The following is a 26,713-nucleotide window of genomic DNA, read 5'->3' on the forward strand; positions in this document are numbered from 1 at the left end:
GCCCCATTCACAGTTAGCCCACATAAAAAAGGAATGGGGCCTACATACCCATGCCCAGGTCCAACCCATGTACGGTCAGCCCATACTTATCTCATTAGGGTTCAATGCAGTCAGCCCACATGGGCTTCCCATGTGGGGCCCATGATACTAAAACTACATGGGCCCCACATTGTATTTCCCATTTCTGCCCCATTCACAGTTAGCCCACATTACTGCTGAATGGGGCCCATACATTTGGCCCACATGGGCAARCCCATGTGGGTCCCATTTCAGGTTACCATATCGGTCCCATACAGTTAGCCCAGATAAAACCCATGCCCACTCCTAACCCATGTAGCCCACATTAAACCCAAGTGGGGCCCACCCATGCATGCTGGCTGGGGGAGAAGTTTTGTCAAAAAAGCTTAACAGACTAAATTTCAAAATGTTCAAAATTCAAAAAATATATTTTAAATTTAACTGAAGATATGACATAATACAATATATAATATTCAATAAAATACGAAGACTTAAATCAAATCACTACGTTGCCTGTAGGAATTTTTAATGTCCAGCAGGTGTCAGTATTGAGTGACACAGTATCAACAGAATCGACACAGTTTTGCTATGTGTCGAAACGATACATGACGCCTCATCTACCCACCACTAATATCAATTTATCAAGCAAACAGAAAACATTAATGCTCTAAACAGGTCACACACTGTGTAAGCCAAAAAAAACCATTCAAGCACAACTACTAGAGCCAAAGCAACACAATGCAGGAAGTCTGGGAAGTTTCACTTATCGCTGGCTTCGCTGGAGGTAATTGAAAATGAAGAACAGCTGGCCTGGCAGGTCTCCCAATCAGCTGACCACAGCTGGAAGAAGACGAAGGGAAACTGAGAGTGCCTCACACTGACCACAAGTTGACTCAGCCTTTCTTTATCTGTTGTAGTGAGATCTAGATAATCTGGTCAATGCGGAATGAATCAAATCCCACTTGGAAAAGTGTTGCAGATTGAGATTTATAATCTACCTAACAGGGGACTCAAATTAACAGGACTCCACAAAACTTTAGATGTAACGCATCCAACTCCTTTACAAACCCTGTGCAGCACTAACTGCGATATCACAACTTACACACGGATACTCAAAACTGCAGCCAGCTTCAAAAAAAGTAATTAAGTTTTAACTGTAGAATCAGTCCTATGGTTGGTTGGGACCAACTTTGTCAAACATGTTTTATATGAAAATGAGAAACAAAATTATTGGTATGCCTCCAATTATTTCTTTTTTTTTCAAAGCTACTACACAGAAGTGTTTGTAAAAATGTGTCACTTTATATATCATTTTCATGAATAGGGTAACATGTCTTGACTGTATTTTTCTATTTTGCTGTAAATCAGGGTTTAATTTATAGCGAATCCACCTTCCTAAAAAGACATTTCAACTCTGGCGATATCACAGAAGGTACAAAGAGATTAATAAGAGTTCCCTTCAGACATCCATCTCAAATCTTCTTGTTCCTTTTCCCCCATTTATTCATGGTTTTAATCAAATTCCTCCATTAAAGGTGTTTACTTGTATTCTATATAAATTCTTTACTAAGTTGGGGGGTTGAGGCTTCTGCTCCTGGAAACCAAATTTTCCAGAAGAACCTTTCCGGGGGATTAATACAATTTTTTTAATCCTGTGGTGGAAATGTACACATATGTGATGAAAACTACACAACTGAATAGTATCCAAGGTGAATGAATCAAACTCATCAGAAAAAAGAGGACGCCTTATTTTACTATTAAGTCAAGGTTTAATGATGATTCATCTAGAAACAACAGAATGAAATATTAAGAAAAAAAAGTCATGTGGAGTGTCTGATCACTCCTTTCAATTGCACTTCAGTGTCTCCTAGTGATATTTGCACCCCGGCAAAGGGAATCGTGAGAGACGCTCCCAGATCCTCTAGAGGTCCCACCTTCCTGCACTGCATTATGGTGAAATGATATCCAGGTCATGGGAGAAGATGATGAATAGCAGCCTGAGACGGGCAAATTCCTGAGCACAGAAACACTCTCAGAATGAGAAGACGGGCTCAGAGGTCCGCTGTGTGTGAGACAGAAGACATGCTCGCATTCTACATAGTTGGGGAGAAGGAGACAGGGTGGCATCGTCGCAGAATGCCAAGATATGTCAAGAGCAACGAGGTACCGCAGACAAGCCTAGCATAACTCAACAGGGGAAGTCAAAACCGCTCATCCCACGGAAGCTCGACTGGGCTGACAATCGTGTGCTGGTAAAGGGCTTGGTAATCAGGCCACCGGTGAGGACAACAGACATGGTGACTGTAGCTTTTTCGCAAAATGCCCAGATTTTTAACAGACAATGCAATTGCTTTGGACAACCGAGCAAAGTGAAAAAGGACGGAGGATCCTGCAATCTGAGCAGAAGCCTCTGACAAGGTTAGAGGGAAAGTTTCACAAACACATAGAAGGCAGCACAATGATGCGGTTCAGAAGGTAAAACTTGTCATTCACAAACCTGTGCAGCGGATCCAAAATGATGCAAGAGTGCCTGTACCTGGGCAAAGGATGCAATCGAGGTCAGTACACGAACAAAACCCCCAGAGATTCTTACAGGATGACGATTAACACAGTATCGACGCAAACATAAAAAAAAGATGAATAATACGATCACATTATATTAATTTGCATTGTCGCAGTTGAGAAGAGGTTTCAGCTGTAGAAATCTGAAACGGCTGCAATGCTTCAGCGAGATCTTTTCTTTTGTTGTTTTCTTAGCTGAAGAAATAAAGATTCTCAGCGCTTCAGATGTTTTTTTTTATGAGTTATTTTATTTGACCCCAGTCATCTATGTGATCTTAGAGTAAATTTAGTTGGCCCGCCTCTCCTGGGAAGGTTCATCAGCGTTCCATGTTTTCTTCATTTGTGGATAATGGCTCTCGCTTTGGTTTGCTGGAGTTCCAAACAGAGTTACTCTGATTCTCATCTGTTGTCAAATCTGACCAGAATGTCAGGCGGGTTCTATTTAAAAAGCATTTATACGTTTTCAGACAGAGCCAGGTTGGTTTTGGTAGCTTTTTCACCTAATGAATGAAAACTGCACAGTGGTTCTGTTGGTAGCAACATCGCCTTGTGGCAAGAAAGTCCCAGTCCTGGGTTTGAATCTCAACCCCTGGGTCTTTCTGCATGGAGTTTGCTTGTTTTCTCCACGTTCGTTTTATTGGTCTCTAAATTGTCTCTGTAGCTGTGTTTCTACTATAAGTGTGTGCAAAATCTTCTTGATATTCTGCCGAAATTGAAAAAGCACAATTTCTAAACTGCTGTGTTTCTGTTAAATAAGAAACAGCTTTAGAGCACGTGAATAAGTGTGCTCACACAACAAGACATTAAAAAAATATGCTGCGCCATGATCATTCAACTACTTCCTGTCATCTTCTTTGTGGTTTGAGCCAGTGGCAACACCCGGTGGTGGATCATGTGACTTGTACGATGCAAAAAAAAAAAGTGTTTCCATTGCAGTTTTGTGAAATAAACCGATTTCAACATGGCAAAAAAAAAAAACCTCATCATGACAGTTTTGTCGAAATTGCCGTGTTTCCATAAAGCACATTTATTTTTGAAATGTGGCAGCTTTATGTTCAGTGGGAACACAGCGTGTGTTGCCTAATGACTGATAGAAACGAGCTAACCCTGCTTGGCGATCCTGTAAGGATAAGCAGGTAAAGACAAACATATCATTTTGACTTTACTCATGTCTGTTTGAAATTTATTTGACATTCTGAAACATTTTAAATCTGGCCCCCAAAAAAAGCAAACAGAGAAAATAATTGTGCAGAAAATACTGCTTTACGCACTTTTAAAGCAGTTTGTGTTTCCGAATCATGTCAGAACTACTACACCATAAAACAAGTAAATGAAAACAAAGTGGATTAGTGATTTCAGAGTCTTGACTCACCCCTGTGACTTCTCCTCACTCATCCAGTCCGGCCACTTCATGAGGAGTTTATCACGTAGTTCTCCTGAAAACCCCTGAAGGTAAAGGCTCAGGGTGTTGAGAGGAAATATTTTTGAAGAAACATGCCAAACATGCAGATGAAATGGAGGAACATATTTGGGGTTGCAGACAGAAAATTATCCCAAAATGACGGATGAGCAGAAGGGTAGGTGTAAAACCAAGAGGACAGACGGAAGGTTAAGGAGCCAAAGAGGGGAAACTACACATCAGGAATATGAAAAAAAGAAAAAGACGGAGAGCAGAAGAACAGATAAGGGTGGGAAAAAAAATCGAGGAAGCGGACAGCTGTTAAACTAGGTTAACAATGAGTCTGATGTACCGAACAGAGACATGTCAGAGAGAATGACATACTTGATGTCTGACGAGGGCCAAAGAAACCACAAGAACTATTTGGGACTAAAGAGGTAATCAGTTTATGTCGCTGAAAGACCACAACTCAAAGTCCAACAGTCTTTCCTTGCCGTTTCAGCCTGCAGATTGCTTCACTTGGTAAAATTGTGACTCATCATGTTTTTAGAGTTCAGTAAACATACCGAGGCTGTCAGAACGCACATGAGCTCTAATAAGCAATTGCTTTTATTCAGTTTGTTTTGGGGTTCTTATTCAGGTAAACGTTTTTGGCTCTGCTCGGAAAAAGCAAATAGACGTAGTTATCTGTTGAAAGTCTGAGACTACTGCCATTTTTTCCTATTAATTTGCATGCTTAGTTTATCAGCTTACTCACTAATTTTTGTCATTGTAAATGACAAAGTTTTAAATTAGCTGAGGAAAAAACTGATTGAAATAAAGAACAAGACAGTAGGGGAAGGAGAAAGAGACTCGAAACTGGAGGAGGGTAAAGGTTCATGGCTGTCAATTGAGAATTCACAAGAGGTGCAGCACAGAACGCCTCCTTAGAGCACAACCATTATCTCATCTGTCAATCAGACATTTGCTGCTGACAACACAGGAGCTCAGCAAAATAAGCATGTGGGGGGGAAAAAAAGAAAAAAGCTGAAGATCATTTAGCTGGAAAGCATGAGCAAGAGTGCAGTTAAAAAAAACACATTCTCTGCCAGCTTTAGCATCTTGCATCATGTTTCCAGAGACGATTTTTTATACAATAAATCACTGCGTGTTAAGGCAAAGTTTTTGTGACAACCTAAAAACTTTACCCGAATTTGTTTTAGAAAAAAAATGAGAAAACAGCCTCGTTTTAATTATACGTTTCAATTTAAATCTATTTTTTTAACCATCTCAGTAAACAAATATAAAAAAATAAATAAATTCTTGCAGGAAAATGCTAAGACCATGACAGTAACAAAACTAGGGGCGTAACGATACCTAAAACTCAAAAGACGAGACGAGACATGATATTGAGTTCAAAAGATTTTAAATTCTCTCAACAAACTTTCTTTTTCTGACTTATTTTTATGTCTCCTGACCGTAGGACAGTCCTACTCTGCATTGTCCGCAGGACAACAGTTACCGTTTCCAAGTTGCTACTAACGGTGTGCGCTGTGATTGGGATGTAGCTCAGCATATCCCAAAAGACCCTCTGCCGTCGGTTGTTATAGTGATGCTTCCTGCCTCCTTCAGCATCTCAACAACTTGCAAAGCTCACGTGTTGTTTGTGTCTTGTGCTTCACTCTGTCAGCATTTTTGGGTTTCCAGTTGGAACGACAAATGATGACAAACAAGATGATTTACGACTTGTCGAGGCGTCTTCTCTTGTAACCTTATCAAGCCAAAGCCATGACGATCACAATCGGCTAGCGCTCACGAGATAGTCACCACAACGAGACATAAGGTCATGTTTTAATATCGCAAGATCTTGTACCGGCAGATCTTGTTACACCCTTTGTGGCAACAAAGTTTGAACACTGAGAGGTTTGGTTTTCTTTGCTCTTTAAGCCGTTTGTTTTAAGGAGCAGGCTGGCATCGTTGCAACATTAATGCTTACTCTGGAGATACACATCAGCAAGTTCTGTACACTGTCTTGTTCATCTTAATCACAGGAAACATTTGCTTGCAGAAGTATGTAGCCGACTAACAAACATGCTGAACCACGGCGCTGCTTAGAGGCCAAAACTGGGTGCACATCTAGGAGAAGGAGGGACAAATATACAGGACACATAGAGTCATGATTTACCGTTCCCTGTTCATGAAAGAAATGTTATCAGGAGAGAGAGAGTGACTGTGTATGTCTCTATTTTTATACAAAGGTAGTCTCTTCATCCCAGTCTTTCAAAAATCAATAATAATTGTTTTGTTTGTTTAGCTTTACTTTCTTAGAGAAAAGTGGGTTTTTACATTTTCATTCCTGTAAATTCAACAAAAACATAGTATCTACTGAGCTTGTCAGTGGTGACTGTGAAGGTAAAAAAAAATAAAAAATCCTACAATCCAGTTTGTCAGTGTTTGTCCCTCTCAGAAGTCTGAACTGTTTAGGGACAGTTTAAAGAAATACCAAAGTGTTTTCAGCTTCATTAAAAAAAAAAAAAAAAAGAAGTGGCTCCCTGTGAAAAGCAAGCGTTTCCTGCAGCAGGGTGGTCGCACAAACCATCTATCATGTACATGTCACTCCTTGGACCTGCGAAGCTGGCTTGCCTCTGAGCAGGTCAGCTCAGGCAGGCCGGTCACTTCACTGAGTCAGGAGCTTAAAGGAGGAAGGTTGACCTGGAAGCCGCTCACTGAATCGGCCCTTTTGATTTCGACGATGGCGTTTGCCAAAATGTAATGTTGGTTGCATGTTTCACAATTGGTAACTGTGTTCAGTTTTCATGATGTAAAGCACTTTCAGCTGCCTTAATGCTGAAAATATGCTACAAATAACCATGACTTGACTTTTACAAAACACTTGGAGACACCAAGAAGGTACATTAAATCAGCTGTGTGAAATTTAAAATTGTCATTTCATGACAGTATAAAACAAGACAGATAATCTGTGAAAAAAACCCTGAGCTCCTCTTCCTTCCCCCGGTGCCCTCAGCCTTTACTGATTGCAGAAGCAACAAATCAGAACCAGGAGGAGGGTTTTAGCGCTGTCCATCACTCTCAAGCTCCCCCCACCCACAGCTGGTTCACCACCACACAGTCTGCCACAAATGCTAAGGCCGGTTAGCATGAGGATAAATGGTTTTCCTGTAACAGGAAGCTGTTTCTCCACAATTAGCAGCAAGTACAAGATGGCAACTGACAGCACTTAGACCCTCCTGGCTCTGATTGGTTGCTTTTGGCCAATCCAATTCTCCTGCTGCTGCAGCAAGTGAATGACCTTGATTTTTTTTTTTAATTTATAGTCTATGCGTCTCACACCATTCTGTCCAGACATGATGACAGTTTTAAAGAAAAATACATATTTGTGTAAAAGTTACACACAGCAGCTTTAATCCAGTCTTGAATCATTCATTCGAACAGGCTGAATGGACGACCACCTGAACACCACACCCCTAGTTTTCCGTCTTCAGAAAACCAGGTCAATGAATGTAGTTGTCAAACTCTGGCCAAGACAAACAACTGGTTTCAAATCAGCCTGCTGTAACATAACCCGTCACCGTCTGCATGCTGGTCGACTCGGCGACAGTTTTCTAGGAAATTCATGTTTTCCCTGGTTATTGCCACATTTCAGGGCCGAATGAGATTCTTGGCTGTACTTCAGCATCAGTTATTGTTATGGAGATTTCTCCGCAACTAAACCCATTTAGAGTAGACGCCAGAGAGCTGATGTTAAATTAAGTTTGTCACTGTGCCACCGCCACCTGCCAGCCCAAAGCTGTCATCTCAGGGGAGACACTAAAAGGGTTTTGAGTTATTGGAATAGATACAGGGCTCGCTCCAGATCAGGCTATTGAGTTTTTATGGATCTATAATGCTCCAATATAGCTTTGACAAACTATTCTTCTTTTTTTTTTGTCCCTGTCATCAGTTAAACACAATGTCGACTGCAAAATGCTGATTTACTTTTTCTTGTGATATCTTTCATGGAAATTGCTGACAAGATGAATTATTGAATGCCCGGCTTCTACTGTCGTACGATTGTTATTGTCGGCCGCCTCGTATTTTGTCAGTGTTGTCTCGAGTCTGTTGAAGGTTTTGGTGTCAGTTCCGATAAATATGAGTCACTGTCATCTATAGAAGGCTGACACTATGTTAAGTTTTGAAAAATATTAAAATGGTTATGAAATGTCAGATTGCTAAAGTAGATTTCTGAGCTGCACTTTTTGTTTTAGGGATTTTAATTTAAAGGGTTAAAGTGGCGCTGATGCTAAAACCTGGCGCTTTGGGCTCTTTTCACCTTTTGTTCTTTTCACATTCTGAAAAATTGAACTAATTGGACAGTTTGCTTTTGTTTAAAAAAAAACAACAACCAGTCTTTACCTTAATGCATTTTGAATATTACACTAAAATGGTGTTACAGGCTGAGATTTTGATTTGTGTCCCAACTGCTGAATGTTTTTTTTTTTTTTTTAAAGAAAAAAAGTGCACACTCACTCGCATCTGTGCATGATGGTATGCATTTTGTTAGCAACGCTGAGATGCACAGCAATGCACAAAAACCCAGAGGGGGAACTGTTCTGTCTTGTTAGGAAGCGTTGCTCCAAGTGCCACCTGCAGCTCAGTTTTAAGCCTAAAGCTATAATGCTATGGTACAAAAACAGCCACTAATGACTTGTTTGTCAAACCATGAATGTGATTCATTAAATTACACGTGCTACGAGATTTTAACTGTTTGTTTTGTCTGCGTTAGTTTAAGTTTAATTCTGTGCCAAATCGTTGCTAAAGGGCACTTCAAATAGTTAAAGAAAGGCCCAACAGCTTTAGATAACATAATGTTTTCCCTAAAGCAGACACCTAGCGACAGCTGGGAAGATTAAGAAAAAGAAAAAAAAAATGACGGGCAAATGTGTGTACCTGTCTGGATATCAGTCAGGCTGTTTAGCGCATGGATAGCAACGTTTTTCTACTGCAGTGGGACGTTAAAACTGAGCTGAGCAATGAACGTCTTAGCAGTAAAATGGTGGAGACATTAAAAAGGTTGCTTTGCAGTAAAAAGACAACATGACGGCAGTGCATCCGACCAGAAATTTCTTCTTTTATCAAACTAGAGTTAACCTCTTAAAGGTATATTTAAGATTTTTTTTTACATATTTGTTAAAACTGTCACTATTTCATGACAGTATAATATGAGACGGATAATCTGAAAATATCAAGTTTCTCCGTCTCCTCTACTGTTGCTCCGCTTCCAGGTCAAAAACAATAAATCAGACTCAGGAGGAAGGTCTTAGCACTGTCAATCACACCTGTGTACACGCCGCTAAAATGTGCTAATGGCGGAGGAACAACTTACCATTCCAGGAAAACCTCTTATCGGTGGTCATGCCAACTAGCATGAGCATCTACAATTGAGAACTAGCGGAAAGCAAGGGGAAGAGTGTGAGCAACAAGTACACAAGCTTGATTGACAGAGCTGAGACCCTCGTCTAGGCTCTGATTGCTTGTTTTTGACCTAGCTATGTATTTCTGTCTTTAGCTCTGGGAACACTGGGAGGAAAGGAGCCTGTTTTTGTTGTTTTTCACAGATTATTTGTTTCATGCTATACTGTCACAATATAGTAGCAATTTTGAGAAATATGTAAAACTTCTTTTTTTTTTCTTTTTTTACTACAAACCCCAGCTTTAACCGTCACCCAAAAAACACTTTACATGCGAGTCAATGGGTCCATGAGGACACCGGTGTCCTGATGACAGTTAAAGGGTTAAAGAGAGGAGATAAGAATTAAGTATATCTTCATATTAAGATCATCAATCCTGCCAGTAAATGTTGACTGAGCACCACCAGTGATGTGCTTTCACACTATGTAAGCAAACAAAATGGCAATGAACACAAATATTTATTGTCAGGGAGGATAACGCTAAAGCAATCTAAACACAAAAGAATCAATAATTCTTTGAAAACTGCTGAACTGCTCTCTATATATATATAATGTGTGGAAGGAGGCTCTAATATATTTACATGGACACACACACTTGCACACACAAGCACACACACAATACTGATACATCTATATTGACTGGAGGATGGGATGGAAGTGAGCAATCTTGCCAAAAGGAACATTTACAAAGAACGCTGAGTCACTAGCACACACACACGCGCACCCACACCTCCACCCCACACACACTCCTTCAGTGACAGACTAGTTTCACAAAGAAGTGTCATCACAAATAATTTATAATCATCACTGCTCCCAACAAACTCAAATAGTCTCTAATATCTACTGTTGTCTGCAAATTTTAAAATGTCTTTTAAATAGCCTGGTTTTTTTTTGTTTTTGGCAAAATCTGTACAAATTGTGCTATTCTTAACAACTGTGCAGAATTATGAGAATTTTTTTCTATTGAAAATATAGCTTTACTGTACAGTCTATTTTTTTTTCCTGCATTTCTGTTTTTATAGTTTTTTGCCTTTGTGTGAATGTGTTTGCTTTACCTTTAACTTGCTGCTGGTACACCTGGATCTCCCCACTGTTTATTAGCTTTTTCAGCAGCGCAACAAAGAATATTTCTATTTCTGCACCACAAATTCTGGCAAAAGCTGGCTCATATTTGAGAAATTCATTTCTATTCATGCAATGTTGTGTTACTTGCAAAATACTAGTATGGCGCTGGCCCAAAAACTTAAATACATTTTAGGCAAATTATTATGAAGCTGGGTTCATAACATTTTTAAACGCCCAAATAATTATTTTTTTGCTAATATTTATATTGTATAATTTGTTATTGGCCATTCACATGTTAAATCTTTATTTAATCAGGATCTCTTTCACAAGAGTGTCCTGAAATTATTGGTTGCTACAGCTGGTACAATTGTGCCAACTATGTTTCTTTTTTTTTTTTTTTTTTTTTAGCAGGCTTAATTGTGCTACAAACTACATTTGAAAATTGTATAACTGTGACCAAATCATAAATACCAATTAGCATGTCTTGGCTGTTGTGAGTTATACAAAGTTGAACTGAACAGTAAGTAAATGTTACAGACTTGAACTTTGATGGGACTTAGCAGTGCTAACCTGTGCAACACTACCAATCATCTGTTGAGGCAGGTTTAAAGAACACGGCTGTGTAGATAACTGTCTCGTTGTTAACATTTGGCCAAAACATGTCCCTTTTATTGCCACCAGCCTATTTTTACGTAAGGCGATGTCTTAAAAAAAAAAAATCTGTGTCTGGTATAGCCAGTTTTACTTGGTTTAGCTTTACAACGTCTGGGAAACACGTCATGACTTTTCCATTTTTCTGTTTTTCAGAGTGTGGCCTGAATGCTATTTTTATTTGGTGTGTTGTCTCCATGATGCTGGTGGTTGGTGGTTATGGCCTCTGAAAGCTGACCGTCATCAGCCCCTAATGGCACACACTTTTTCTTCGTGTCGCATGGGCCAAGTCAAGTGTCAAGAGGTATGGTGACTGGACTGGGACAGGTGCAGCTTTGTTATGATGTTTAAGCTTAGCTGTAAAAAAAAAAAAAGTAGAAGCAAAATGTTGGAGTTCAATGAGAGAAATCTGTTGGTTCTTTATGAAATGTCTTTGAAGACCGATGAAGTTTCTGCAGGGCAGCAGTGATCGGTCTGCCGAACTGGATTAGTCTGAAATGTCAACAGGGTGAAACTGTAAGAGGTGAAATGACAGAGTATCAGGCATCAGCTGTGGCGGGGAGACCAGCCTGCTGTGTGTCATGTCCTTAAATACTCCCCCCCCACACACACACACACACACACACACACACGCACACATACACACACGCTGCTCACTCATTCCTTTGTCTTACCCTCGAAGAAAATCTGCCAAGACACGCAGCTGCTCTACAGTCAGCCAGCTATATATTTAGGTCCAGACATAAAAAGATCATCTCAGCAGGCTGTAACTTTAAACTGACAGCCCCTTCAATTGGGCCATTTAACTACATCTAAATACAAAGCGTGAAAACCAAGGTTTGGTTTGAGCGTGTGTGGCTCGAACTCGACGCAAACATAAATACCATTTATAAGACTTCAAGTCGACCTCTGATGTTTTATAGAGCTGCATAAACCACAAGGTCAAGGGTCAGCGGGAGTGTCCTCTGTCTCTGTAAACCTTAAATTGACTTTTAGAACACACTTTTAGAAATGTTAGAATGGAAAAAATGTAAATTTGCCACCTGTGCAAGCATGTTTTTTTCTCCCTTTCATGTCATGGGACTGGCGGCCATCATCAAAGCAGTTTTTCTAATGCAGGTCAGCAAACGACCCGGATATTTAAGATAGTGCCTTGAAGAAAAGGCGAGAAAGCTTCTCAGGTGTTCTACTAGCATTCAAACACCTCAGAAAGAAAATCTTAACAGGATTAGAGGGCATATGTGCCGGAAGCAAGTCAAATACACAGAAAGCCCTCCCTACAACCAGCTGGCTGAAGGAATGTATTTCTAATGCTTTGGTTCTTGACATCACAGCACACAGCGACGTTGAGCAAACTGTAGATGGATTACAGGAAGCTTTTTTGGTGAAAGAACAACTCTGCGGGGCTGTCTTAGTACTTTTGTGGCTTAGTGAGCATAACATAATTTACTTGAACTCAAGCTAAGAGTAGAAGATTTGTTGATCGTTGTCTTTATCGTGTTTGAATGGCCATACAGATGTTTGCGCAACACCAAGAGTGAGATCAGATTCTCACCCTCATCACATTATTATTGCCAGTGAGCCTTTAGTTTTAAGGCACGTCTTGTCCAACGCCTACACACCTGGTACTTGACATGATGTCAGGTATTTTCTTGACCCGTTCCAGGATAAAGGACGTGTAAAGTATTGAACGCATACAAAAGTAAGAAAGTGCAACAAGACGAGTCCGGTTCTCAGCAGGATCAGCAACGCGATCTGCAGAGGGAAACGTAAACTGTTTAGCACTGAGGAGGAGGAGGATGCAGAAGAGAAGCTGGAATGATGTTTGTTCTGATATTTCCGTTTTACGGTCTTGGTAGACGGGAGGAGCAGAATTTGTGGAGGTACGTGCTGGAGCGGATGAATGGAGTGCAGTTCTTATCTCCTTCTTTTCCAGTGCGTTTGATAGCGGGCAGACAGAGAACGACTAGAAGTGGACGACTGTGGAAGAGCAGGGATTCAGAGGAGATCCAGAATCAGGTGAGTCTCAGGTTATGGGACCAGAAAGAAGTGGGGATCTTCAAACTGCAACCTGAAACATGCAAAGAATAAATACAAAAACGGCACTGTAGCATGCACAGTCTTATTTTATTTTAGGAAATGTAAGAAAAATAAATTTGAATAATAATTCTGTGCTATGGGTATTACAACTATTAGTACCCCCAAATATTCACCCTGCTATCTAATCTACGCTGCTGCTTTTCAAATGTTGAGACAATGATACATCATTAAAATCAATCCGTTTTATGCTACACCACGCAGATGTTTTGTATGCGCTGATGAAAGTTCCTTCACTGCAGCATGATAAATATCTAGAATTTCCTTTTCCTCAGCTATAACTCCAATTTTAATGCTCGTTAGGCACACCTGCACTCATAGAAACATTTTAGATGAACATAGCTCTGGATGGTTTGGGAGTTTGTTGCCCCGTGTCTCTCCCACTTCCTCTTTGAGAGCTGCTACTAGCATCTGTGGCAGCAGACCTTCCTTTGCGCTGTGTTCAATGGCCTGACAGTGCTGGTGCCTTCAGGAGACAAAGCTACCTGTCCTTTTGCTGCTCTTGAGCCCTGAATGTCGCAGGCTTTCTGCCCTTCCCACCATGTCACAACTCTGCACCTCCAGGTGACAAATTTGCATGTACACACACATACCCATACACACACACAGCCCTTGCAGCCCAATAAACAGACTCTGTACACTCACCGTGACTTGCATGTACTTTTTTTAAGTGAGCATGACATTTGAAATGCCTGTAGCATGTTTTTTTTATTTTCTGTTCCTTACTTTATTACATGGTGTGACTTTATTCAGGAACAGGCAAGTCTAAAACTGTGTCCCTCACACCTGCAGCCACCCTTCTGGTATCGGGGGCAGTCTAAAATAAGCAAACTATTTTTGGGGATTTGAAGGGGTTGTGCTAAAAAAATAGAATTGCCCTGGGCTTCTCTCTTGTCCTTCTTATTCTCCTTCTCTTTCTCCTTATATGCTATTTAGTAGCCCTGGGTTTCTTTAAGAACAGCAGCCAAGGAAAAGGTTTTAACTCTGAATTCATCCATAAGAAAAAAAAAAAAGGCATGTTGTCTCGCTTACCGTCGGCAGTCCTTCAGTGACAAAACCTGTTTATGCTGTCATCTGAAAAGTCGCACATTAATATTTAATCACAAAAGAACGGGAAGAAACAACTCTGCAATACTGCTGTCTCAGCCTAGCCCTACAATCTTAGGATTTGTCCCTTTTAACTGTGAGTGCAACCTGTAAGGATTTTGAAAAAAAAAAAAATGCTGACTCAATTTAGCATCAGCATCACAACCTAAAGGTTACATTTCATTTTATTTTTTAAAAACAAAACTTAAAGAACCCAAAGGATTTAAGGGCCTTTGCTTCAAAACACATGAACTATAGTGTTGAGCACTTTGTATTGGCTTGTTCTATATAAATAAAATTACCTTACCTTACCTTGAGAATAAATTATTCTGTGTTTTTCTTTTATCTCTTTTAGCTAGTTACAAAGCTAAAGCTAAAGCTAAAGGAAATGACATGTTAGGAAACGCCCTCAAAGCTAAAGTTAAAGGATGTGACACGTTGGGGAACGCCCTCTTGTTAGCTTAGACAGAGGCCAACAAACAGGATTACCAACTGTTGATTGACGCTGTTTGGTCCTGCTAACTCTTAAAGGCAGCAGGAGAAATGAACCAGCTCTATTTTGGTGTTAATCTTCTTCAACCTCATTCATCAAAAACGTAGGAGCAGAACTAAAGCTTACTATTGTGGAGAATTATCCATTCTCCATGCTAACAAAGTGGTGCTAACCAGTTTGCTACTGAAAAATGGTTAGCACTGGTCAGTGTTGAAGCCTCTCTGTTTCTTCCCTGCATTTACATGGTCCACTGTTTGCTGTCCACTGTTTCCTGTTTCCTTCGTGTCAGCCCTGCAAGTCATCTTCTTATTATATTGAAGTGTCTTGTTTCTGCCACACAAGTCTCTGGCTTTGGGTTCTTCACAAACCAAATCATGACAGAGATAATAAAATGACATTTTAGTATCCGAATAGTGACTCGCCACACACTGACATCGGGACGAGTTGCTCTCAGTTTAATATTCTCCACTGAATCTCAACACGCCGGGCATTTTTTGATGAGGGATTAACATTATGACATTACAAAGCAAAAAAAAAAGTAGATTTTTTTACATAACACACCCCCTCTAATGGAGACAGGCCAAGAAATCAGCTGATAACTTGATTTAGACATTTTTTTTACCTGACAGGGTTTAACCCGCTACTGCTTGTTTGAAACTTAAAAATTAGATTTTTTTTTCTCGATCACTGAATACAGCATGCCAAAGGACTAATTTGTTCCACTGACGTTATTTTATCTGGACGTTGTAACCATGGGAAAAAGACTCAGAGTTAATTATTTTCTATATCAGTGATGTCTTTCACGTCAGAGAAAAGACAAGTTGTATTTTGTGATCTGTAAAAAAAAAATGAGGATACATTTTTGATAGGGATTTTTTGGTATTATCATTTTGTTGTTCAGGTTAAAGTGTTCTCCTCTTTAAACTGTATGTGTGAACTGACCTRGAAGTCACAGCTGCCTGTTATCTTCATGTGAAACAGTTTGACCGAGATTTGAACCGGGCTCAGATCATGGGACAGATGTTAAATTGTTTTACGACCTTTGCTGTGTTTAGGTAAAATGTTTTACGACCTCAGCTGTTTCCTCTGCTGTCTATCTTGCCTATCCTCCCACTTTGAAGTTTGATAATAAAAGACAAGCTCTACCCAAAGATTGGCAGAACGCTCTGTGAACGGCTCGTAAGAGCAGCTCACCGTGTCTTCTCCTTCTGCAGATGCTTGGCTAAAAACTCATATACGTTGTCTGTGGTTCTCTTTTTCCATGTAGGTATCAGAAAATACCTAACAATTTTCTACAGAAGAATGGGAATTTTTATTTTGATCTGCTGCTTTTTTCTGGTTTTTTTTTTTCTTCACTGTCTCTGTCATTATCATTTAGCACCACAGTGATAAAACCAAATCAAAACGGCAAATTTCCCAGTAGTCTCTCTGCAGTACACAAATGATTGGCCAATTGATGCCTTGCAGAAACTTTTTCACAGTTTCTGCTCTGAAGAGACGCCACTGTGGTGAAAGCAAGGATTTTCTGCGTGCTGGTAGCAAAACTCAATAAACTGCATAACAAAGAACTGCTTGTCAACATGATGCATGACGGAGCCAATTCAGTACAAGAAGTAATAATTGCTGTGTTGTTCCAGAAGCCCAAATCCACAAGAAAAACAGGATACAAAAAAACGCAATGGCACGAGCTGAAGAGAAAGCCAACCGAGGCGCAAACCTGCAGATTGCGTCTCATCGATCGCACCAAAAAAGGAAAGAATGAAAGAAAAGACATTAAAATGGTGGCTGGAAATGAGCAGAGCAAAAGGACAGAGAAGATCAGATCAGACAGAAGGTGAAGAGACGGAGAAGAAGAGAGGAGGGAGACGAAGGTGCAGCAGCAAAATAACCAGCCACAGGTACAGACAGAGCTAACAATTATTTTACCTACTGAGCATTCTATTGATTATTTTGGTGATTAATTGAGTAATCTGACAAAAAGAAAAAAAAAGTCAGGTTCTGCAAAGCCAGTTAAGGTTATTTTATGTGCGTTAAAAATAAACAAAAAAAAATACTTTTGCAACACCAGTTTCATTTATCTTTTTAATTTTTGCTCATAATGCAATAAGGTAATGTCAAACCTCATTTTCAGTTGCACTTCTGTGTGACAGATTGATTCAGCCCTACTATCTGTAACTAACCCAACTCAGTGCTGCATATAGTGTTTTTTTTGTTTTGTTTTTTGACAGCTTACATACACCTACATAATACCCAGGTGCCAGGAAGCCACTGATTAGTCAGGACATGCAACGTTAGCCAAAACATGCCTCCTTGTGCATCTGCAACATGACTGTCACACATTCAGCTAAATATATTTTGCAAAGCAACTACGGATGACTACTGCAACATCGAGGCGTAAGGATTTGGTTTTTTCTGTGTTTATTTAGGTTTCTGTGCTCTGTTGAGTCTCAGTGTTGTCCCATCTACCCCTTGATGGAGTACAGCTGTTCCTCGTTTCCCCTGATTGTCTCCCTGTCTATTTAAACCCACCTGTGTTCCTTGTCTAGACTGCTGTCAGTTATCATTTGTTTAAACCAGTAGATTATCTTTTAGCCTCCCACTCATTCTGTGCTGCCTGGATTTTGGACCTTGTATTTCTGACTTCATCATTAAAATCATTTTTTTCATTTCAACCTGGGTCACTGCGTCTGCCTCACAACCTTCACCGCAAGTCATGACACGAGGATGTGCTGCTGTGGAAAGCCAACTCTGTTTTCCAGTGCATGCGCCGTGCAGTATTGTCTTTTTGGTTTAGTTTAAAATGTTTCCACACTTTTGACTGTCTCTGTCATTTTCTGCTCGCTTCTGTTTGGTACTTTACGTTTCCCGCCCTAGCCAAAAATGGCGGTCAGCATACACTCGTCAACATCGCAGGTGTCGGCTGACATGAAAGCGTTGTCGTGCAACACAAATAATCTTCCGAAAAAGTTGAAAAGTTTAGACGTAAATTATTTATCAACACAGACAAAGTTACTGTAACAAAGTTTGTAAGCTGATCATTGGCCTCGAGGATTTTTAGTAATCAAGGAACCTGAATTATTCAATGATTCATTTAAAGCCCTGGTTAAAAGCACGTTAATGGCTTGCGTATTGTGAATACATTAGTGAAAGAATGGAAATTGAGTGAATACAAGTATAACATTGTAAGAATCACTATTGGATGAACTAAACCAGACATTATCAGTACAAATAGAAAACCAAAGCAAAGTTTTGTGAAATAACCAAAAATTGAAATAATGGCGTTCATATAACCTGGATATTAAAATGGAAATGGAAAGAAATGTCTGTTGGTGTCTAAATGTGGTTAAAAGCCTTGATATGTTTTTTTAGGTTAAATCTGGAAAGGAACCATGGGAGTTATTATAAATATGAGGACTAGCTGATCTTAAATCTTAAATAAACATGTTGATTCATGTTCATTTGGAGGCGGTCAAAATAGCAAAATCCTTCATTCCTTCTTGTTTTTACAGCCTTTCTTTCTGGCTGTAGTTTAATCTTTGCCTTGCTATCATTATCTTCTTCTGTTCACTTTATCACCAGCTTTTTCTGCATTTCAATCAGCATTTCATCTTGCTGATTAGTAATTCTCCACTACAAATTTTTCTGTCTTTGCTCTTTTGTTTTTTTAATCTCTGCTTTTCTGTCTTTTTTTTTTTTTCCCCAGTTTCCTCACCTTCCCCTGCTCTGTATGTCTGCCCTCGCACAGCTTTGTTCATTATCGGCACTAGAAAACAAGGTTGACATTTACACAAGTGCTAATCACAGTGGACGTCTCGGTAATGTTTCCGGTCAGTCTGAAAACTCACACTCACCAGTTTGAATATCTGTCTTTGTGAGGTCAGACTGCAATGTAGTCCCTGGATCTTTCCTAATATTAGTCGGTACCATAAATGCCAGTCAGACCCCCGGCCTCTAGAAGAAACTACATCAAACACTCAGATAATCTTTTAATGTATGTAAGAAGAACATATTCTTACTTTGTATGCCTTGATTACAAAAAGACTGTTACACAAGGGTGAAAACAAACACACACATGCAGCATAGGGCTGCATAAAATTTTCTTACACCCTTGTCCCTTAGTGGGGTCAGGAGGTGCTGGTGCCCATCTCCAGCTAATGTTCCGGGTGAGAGGTGGGGTCACCCTGGACAGGTCGCCAGTCTGTCGCAGGGCAACACAGAGACACACAGGACAAACAACCATGCACCCACACACTCACACCTAGGGACGATTTAGACAGACCAATTAACCTGACAGTCATGTTTTTGGACTGTGGGAGGAAACTGGAGTTCCCCTCCATAAAAAGCTCTGACTGTGAATTAACCATCTTCAGCCTCATGTGCTGCACCGTAGTGGTGAGAACAGGCTGTTCCAACTCTCTGTACACTACCAGCATTTTATTTCATTTCCCTTTGGAATCAATAAAGTATTTTTGAGTTTAATTTGAAACAGAGAGAAGAAAATATGTAGCCTAAGTTAAACTACATAACTAAAGAGTTACGTAATTAAACTACCCGTCGGGGAAAGCCGTCTCCAATCCTCTTTCCCGGACGTCCCTAACAGGCGCGTCCGCACTGCTGCACACACGGTCAGCACTGGAGATGAGCGGCCATGAATGGAAATGAATTACTTTTGTATAATCTCAAATGCTAAAGAAAGGTTCGGCCCACAACACTTGGAGTTTCAATTAAAAAAAAAAACGTCACGTTAATGGGCGGCGTAAAATGCCGTCAACAATTTGGACTGCAGCCCGGATGGAAAGCCAAAGCCAAAACGTGAAGACTTTTTGGTAAAACGTGGCATGTATTTATCCTAATAAATAAATATGTTATCCTATGTTTAATTAAGTAAATATTTTTCCTTCATGTATATGTGCTGAAGATGTCATTAGTTTATTTAAATCTTTAAGAGGTGCTAGCTCTACAGAAAGCTAGCGTGAGGGGAAGTTGCGGCGCCATGGCAACCACATGGACAGAGGAGGACAAATTTATTTATTCATTTTTGGAAAATGTTAGCTTTCCACTACAGTCATTTTATGAAGAATCTACCCTAAGGAGAAATATTTAAAAACACGACACTATGGAGCAGAATTCAATTCAGTTTATTTTTAAAAGAAAATCTGTTCTGGAAACCTGCTGACTCTGACCCTCAGAGATCCAGTGTGTTTTTGCTGTGGTTTTGTAGAAGTGTCTTTTACTTTTTAAACAAGGGAAAGGGTAAATAAAAGAACATGCTAAATATTTTAGCTGCTCCCTCCCTCAGGGAAAAGAGGACCTAGAAAGGTTGAATGAAAGAGCATAGATCTTGTGATTTTGCCACAATTTCAACAACTTTCATATGTATTTTTTTTCTCTCTCTCTCTGCAAACGTGAGCTGCAGGTGTGCTGGCGAGATAAAGACCAGCTAGCAGAGCAGAGGGAGGGGAGGGAACGAGCAAGGAGCTGGAAAGTGATGTGGGAGTTGGTGAGATTATGACAACAAACCGACTGCAACATGCAGAGCTTCTTTATCGTCAAGCTGTGTCTGACTCTCAGTAGACATTTTGGTTCTTTTCATACTTTTTTATTTCAGTATAATCTAACAAGGTTACACTTCAAAATGTTTTCCTCTATTTTCTTCATATTTGGCTCAGATAAAAATACACAATAAGAACGGAGCTCCTTGTTTTATATTTTATTTATTTTACTTAAGGGATGATACAAAAAACTGCTCCATCTGTGTTATCAGATGAAAACTCGGACTCTGACGTCTGATTGGCTGCTTCAAAAACAGTGAGTCAAGACAACTTCTTCACAACGGAAAATAATAAAACTAAATAATGAATTATTATTTATTGATTTTAGCAGGTGTACACAGGATAAGAACAAAGAAATGCTAAACAAACCTCACAGTTGTTCATCTGGCTGAAATATAAAAAAACACCACTTTAACTTATCTAAAAATATTTTTTCACCCACCATGATGGCCATAAATGCTTTACATATGAATATCACTTACATTTAGATGCTGTATGTTTGAACGCCTGCTTCTAATCTGCATAATTGCCCACACGTGTTTGTTTTCATTTTGTTTTAAATCTCACCTCCCACCTTATTTCACCTGCACTTGGTCTGTATAACAGCCTTTCTCCTCACACTAAAGACCGCAAAGGATTATGGTCATTGGTAAAAGAACCCTCCTTCGTTTCATGTGATTTAGGAGCAGTGCCTTTCACATTCAATACCTTGCAAAAACATTCAAATCGCCTCAACGTTTTTGCATTTATCCATAACACAACCTCAAACTTTGATGTAATCAGCACTTTCTGAGATAGTCCAACATGAGGGACTGCAGATTTGTGAAGTGGAAGAAATTAATACATGCATTTGGCCCCAGCATTGAACGTTAAGGGATTAATATTAATATGAGGTCAGAACTTTGACTGGGACACTCTAAGATGAAAACAGGCTTTGGTATAAACCATTTTCTTGTAGATTTCTCTGTTCATTTAGGGTTGTCCCTCTGGAAGCCAACTCTTCATCCCAGTCTAGAGTTGTTGTTTTTTCCAGCTTCTTTTAAGTTAAAAAGCCACAATCACTGTTGCCCCAGAAACAGCCATGGCGACATCCATCTTGGATGTCCAGACTACTGATTGAATAACCCAACATTGAAGCGTCCATAAATATACACTTCACTGTCTTCCTAGGCTTGTGGCTGTCTTGGAAATTGGATTTCCTGAGCTATCCAGGGAAAATGCGAGTGGGTGGAGTGAACGTACTGCTAGTCCAGTCAATAGCTTCTATTGACCTGCCCTTGAGCCAAGCTTTTCAGCCTCTGCAGCTTAGTGATCCGTAGAGCAAGACGGAGTTAAAATGACAGCGGCACTAAGGAGAAAGTGATTGGGTGCGTGTGTAAAACAAAATAAATAAAAATGTAGTCCTGCATGTATTCCCCCGAGGATGCTGGTCCGAGAAACAAGAAAAACATTTTTAACATTGAAATTGCTCGTAAGGATTGCAAAAGATTTCTGGTGGAAACCAGAACAGCTGCAGATTTCTAAGTGACAAAAAAAACGAGAAAAAAAAAAAACGGGGAAAACGTCTGACACTGGTCGCAAATTGGAAAGATGTTTTTCAGTGGAAAACTGTGATTGTCGGTTCAGAGAACGCTTACAATGGAAGCACCGAGGAGCAGAAAGGTGGGAAGGACTCAGATTAAAACGATCTGCTGGGGTTGCCACTCTGCTTGTTCGCAGCACTTTGTCTGGTCTACATGCAACACCTTATGTGGCCGACTCAAATGGAGGAAAGAAGCAACTTTTGTTGTGAAAAAAAAAAAAGGACAGCCATTAAACCTGCATTTACCTTTGGAGGTGGATTGGGGCATAATAGCCGATTCACATTTCCAAGTGTTGATGTTAAAGTTGAAGCATAAGGTAAGAAATTTAAATAGGCAATGATTTTTAAGAAATGTGTGAGATCTTGCCGGATTAAACTGAGTCTGGATAAATTTACAGCAACACGAGGAACTCCTTGATCAACATGCTCTCATTTTCACTTCTACTATTGGACAAATAATGGACAGTTTATCACTGTATCTCTACCTAATCATTTATGAATATTACTGTACAGTAGATATGTTAAACAAACTTTTCAAAAACATATGAAAAGTGATCAAACTACACTTCCAAATAATGAATCAAGGAGTCCAGACTCTTTTAAAGTTTTGCTATTGCTATTGTAAAAACTTCATGGATTTTAGGATATTCTTACACTTACAGTGTAAGTGTAAGTACTTAATGCTTACACTGTGACAACAAATGCAAGTTAGCAAAAAAATAAAATGTTTGGATTTTAAATGGATTTTATGTCATGTACGCAATATCCAGTTCCTTGTGTTTGTATACGAATAAATGTGTGAAGGTTTGTCTGAACCAAGAGAAAACACACATATTTTTTAGGCTTTATTACAGATTTTCCATAACATGAACTCTGAACCCCGTCTCACAAGCTTCTCCACCGGAACGTGGGTATGACCTTAGAATAAAAAATAATGAAACCAGAAGCTCGAGGCCTGCTGAGCTGGTTCTCTGTGTTATCCTAAACAGAAGAAGACGACAAAGATGAAGGAAGTATTAGTGACTTATTATGCTACTTTTCTCCCAGATACTTAAAACGAGGAGAACAAATCCCTTTTTCTAAATAAAGGCTCAGCTAACTGCTTCTGTTGGCTCAGACCTCTGCAGCACTGCACTGCACTGCACTGCGCTGGCAGACTGAAAGCACTTAAGGGGTTCATCACCCACAAGCGTGGGACTTAAATTGCCTGCAGTTTTCAACCTGTGGTTTAAACAACCAGCTATGTAATATCAAGAAAAGAAAAAAAAGGTAGAGAAAGCCTGCTTAGCAAGGTGGATGATATCCTGCTATTTTTGGAGTGTTGATTTTCTGAAATACTTAAGTCTTTTCAGCACTTGGCAGAGATCCTTAGCGACTAATACTTCTCAGTTAAACTGAAGGACATTCTACTATTAGTCCTTCTCTAATACTACAACTTATAATACTAGTCTGTTATTTAGGTTGTTCAATCATTAGGTTGGTGTAAAGTGTTATTATGCCTCTTCAGCTTTCATGTGAAGGAACCCATAATCAGTCATGTAGCTTCTTTGAAAAAAGAACCACTTCAGAAGTGTGGACGGTGACATTAGCATCGGGGACGTCTGTGCTGCTGCAACATGTTTAGCATCAAGACGCTATTTTAGGCTTGAACAGCTTCGATGACGGCCGATTCCTCATGGCACAACTTCCAAACAACAATGGTCTTTTACAGCTTCCCATCAGGTTGTTGTTTTGAAGCAGAAAATATAATATACTAAATATAAATACAAAGGTTCCGACTTGAAACTTTTGTATTTGAGAAATTAAAAAAAAAATGTTAAATGAACATTTAAACGCATAAAAAATACATAACTCATTAATTGAAATTAATACGGTCAGGCCTTATTTTAAAGAGAACCACTGCTGATCTGAACAGGTTATTGAATCGGTTGTACGTTCTGTGATCAGGAGCGAAAAAAGCTATTAAAATAACAAATAATAAATGAAGCCCCTACTCACTTCCGAGCCTCCAGAAAGTCGTCATTTAGCAGGTTGTTACTTTTTGATTAGCTAAAGTACAACCATTAAAAAAAAAAACTCAAACAGCCAGGTGATAAAGGCCTGCTCTCATTTTAGCAGCTCGAATGAGGCAAGACACCACAAGAAATAACAAATAGGAAACGGATCCACTTGGCTGGCATTTGTGTGAAGACTGAAAGAGTTGTCTGCACCAGGACAGGTGATGTGTTTTGTCATTGCTCTGCTGTGCGCAAGTCTTTCCCCTTGTTGCTGTCAGTTTGAATCGGTATCAGATCCGAGCCACATCCAAGAATAGATTTTAACACTCATGTGGAAAAAATCAAATATGAGCAGCTACTCAGGAATGAAGACCAGATCAGCGGAAGCAGGGTTTGTCTTGACATCAGATCGGATTCTCTTAACAATGCCACCCTCAGCTGAAACGGCACAGGGCTTAAATAAAAAAAATAGGAACCGTATCATTTCCCAGAACTCCTAGCTGTCGGACCACACCTAGTGTGAATGATTACTGTGCTTCTAATTATATTTATGAAATTCATTCACACCTGTAGTTATCCCTCAAGCTATAATGAAATCCCCAGTTGCTTGACAAGGAAGTTGGGTTCGTAGTAAATAACATTTAATTTGGGCGATGCAGCAGCGCTTAGATGTTTTGAAGATGGATTGAAGTGAAGAGTTCAGGGAGGAGTTACCTCAGAGGAGGTGGGGTTGGAACTCAGGAGGAGAAAAATCTCCATTCTCAACAATGAAAAACGACGAGAGATGAACAGATTCATTCCATTTTTCAGCTCTCCTCTGCGTATTTCACTGCCATTTATATTGAGGTTGTTTAAATTTGCGGCTCGGCGTCAATTCTGTATGCAAGCAATCACAAAAATGACAGGATCGTCAAAAAGTTCAATTTTGCACACTTGCTACGCCAAAATATCCCGGGAATAAGTGAAGTAAGGAGAGAACGGTGGCGGCGGCATCAACTGACTCATGGTTGGTACAAGATGTCCCACAACATGGGGTGAATTGATCAGTCCTGCAGCGAGTCGGTGTGTTTATGGAGCAAAACGTCAGGATTCAAGGAGACAGGCGTGGATCAGAAAGGATGTCGCCATCATGTTGATGTCCGACAAATCTGTTCGAATACCTGACATTTTAGCTTGTAGAAATCAAAGTATAAATGACAAAACGCAATGGAAGTTTGTTGACAATATTTTTCCACAATTGAAATATATGAATAGGATCTTTTCGAAGCAGCACTACAATGTACACAAACTCGTTTGGTCCAAACGGTTTGAATTTTAGAAGATATTAAGAAAAGATGAGTCATTTTTATACCCAAAGTTTGAGGGGAAGTTTTAATACTATGCAAAGTTTGTGTCATTAATAAAGCAGAAGACTCTCCATTAGCACTTTTTGTAATGCAAAAGCCTAGGAAGGTCTTGGTTATTAATATTTAAAGCAGTTGTTTAATTTATGGTCATCCCTACTGCTCAACATTTCTCCATGCCAGTATTTATGCTTCTTAAACATTATGCTACACTAACTTATATTTTGACAGCCTCTGTCTAAGTGTAGCAAATCTTAATTATTCATAGTCCAGTCAAAGAGTGGATGAAGATACATCATAAAGTTGCTGAGTGGTCACATGTTTTTAAATACCTGCCAGTGAATAAAACTTGAATGATTGCACACTGGTTTTATTTGCGTTTTAATCAATGCAACAGCTGTTTTGTGCAGATATGTTATTTTATCTGCTGTGTATTTTTCCAGGGAAGTTATTCTAAACAAAAAGCTGTTTATTTAACCTTGTGATGTGCTTCATAATTTCTCCAGCTAGGATGGAAAAACATCATTTCCTGCAAAGACTAAAGTTGATTCACTCGGCCATGGAAGTCTTTTATTTATATAGATTATAACTTTAAGCAAGTTTTATGAGCACTAAAACTCTAAATAATAAAATATTTGGTTCAGTTGTGGTGTAATCAGCAGACAATTACAACCTATTTCCACAATCTGAACAGTCCTCTGCTCTCAGTCAGGAAAAAGAAACTGGTAAATGAAAAAAACATCTTAAACTCCAATCTATCAGAAGTATGAATAATTTGTTGTGTAACTATATTTTACAACTGACATGGATGCTGTACAACCACAACAAAACAAAACAATGTCAACATTACTTATACTCACACTTCACACTGTGAAGAACTGCTGTCAAAAGTGTTGGTATTGGGACAGTAAATGAATAAGTAATGGACATTTGCTGAGCAATGTCAGTATTATTGATGTGATGTTTCAGAGATAGTATGATGTGTAAGCTTCTGTATTCCACAATTTAGACTTGCGTTGGGTTTCCAACTTGCTTTTTGGAGGCAAAAAAATATGCTAAAATAAATGTTTTATGTGATACAGTCATTGTGGGAGAAGCAGGCTTTTTTTCTCTTCTTCCAGGAGTACCTTTGATCTGTCTCATAATATCATTTAAGTAGGCCGTCTGGACTGATAATGTTCTTCAGGAACTCATATATCTTCTCATGAGACCTTTCATATCTTCAAGCAAAGCTTCAACACATCAATAAACCAAGGCAGCAATGTGTGTCTTATTAAACCTCTGGGGCCTCTGCAGCAGTCAGAAGAGTTCAGCTCCTCGGTTCAAACGGCTAGCTCCGGGCTCAGAGAGCAGAACTCAAGGCCGACTGACTGGAAGCCTGGAACGGCAACCTCTGGAAAACCTTCCTGGGTCAGCACTTT

The sequence above is a fragment of the Poecilia reticulata genome, linkage group LG15, assembly GCF_000633615.1.
Source record: "Poecilia reticulata strain Guanapo linkage group LG15, Guppy_female_1.0+MT, whole genome shotgun sequence".
NCBI classification, from domain to species: domain Eukaryota; kingdom Metazoa; phylum Chordata; class Actinopteri; order Cyprinodontiformes; family Poeciliidae; genus Poecilia; species Poecilia reticulata.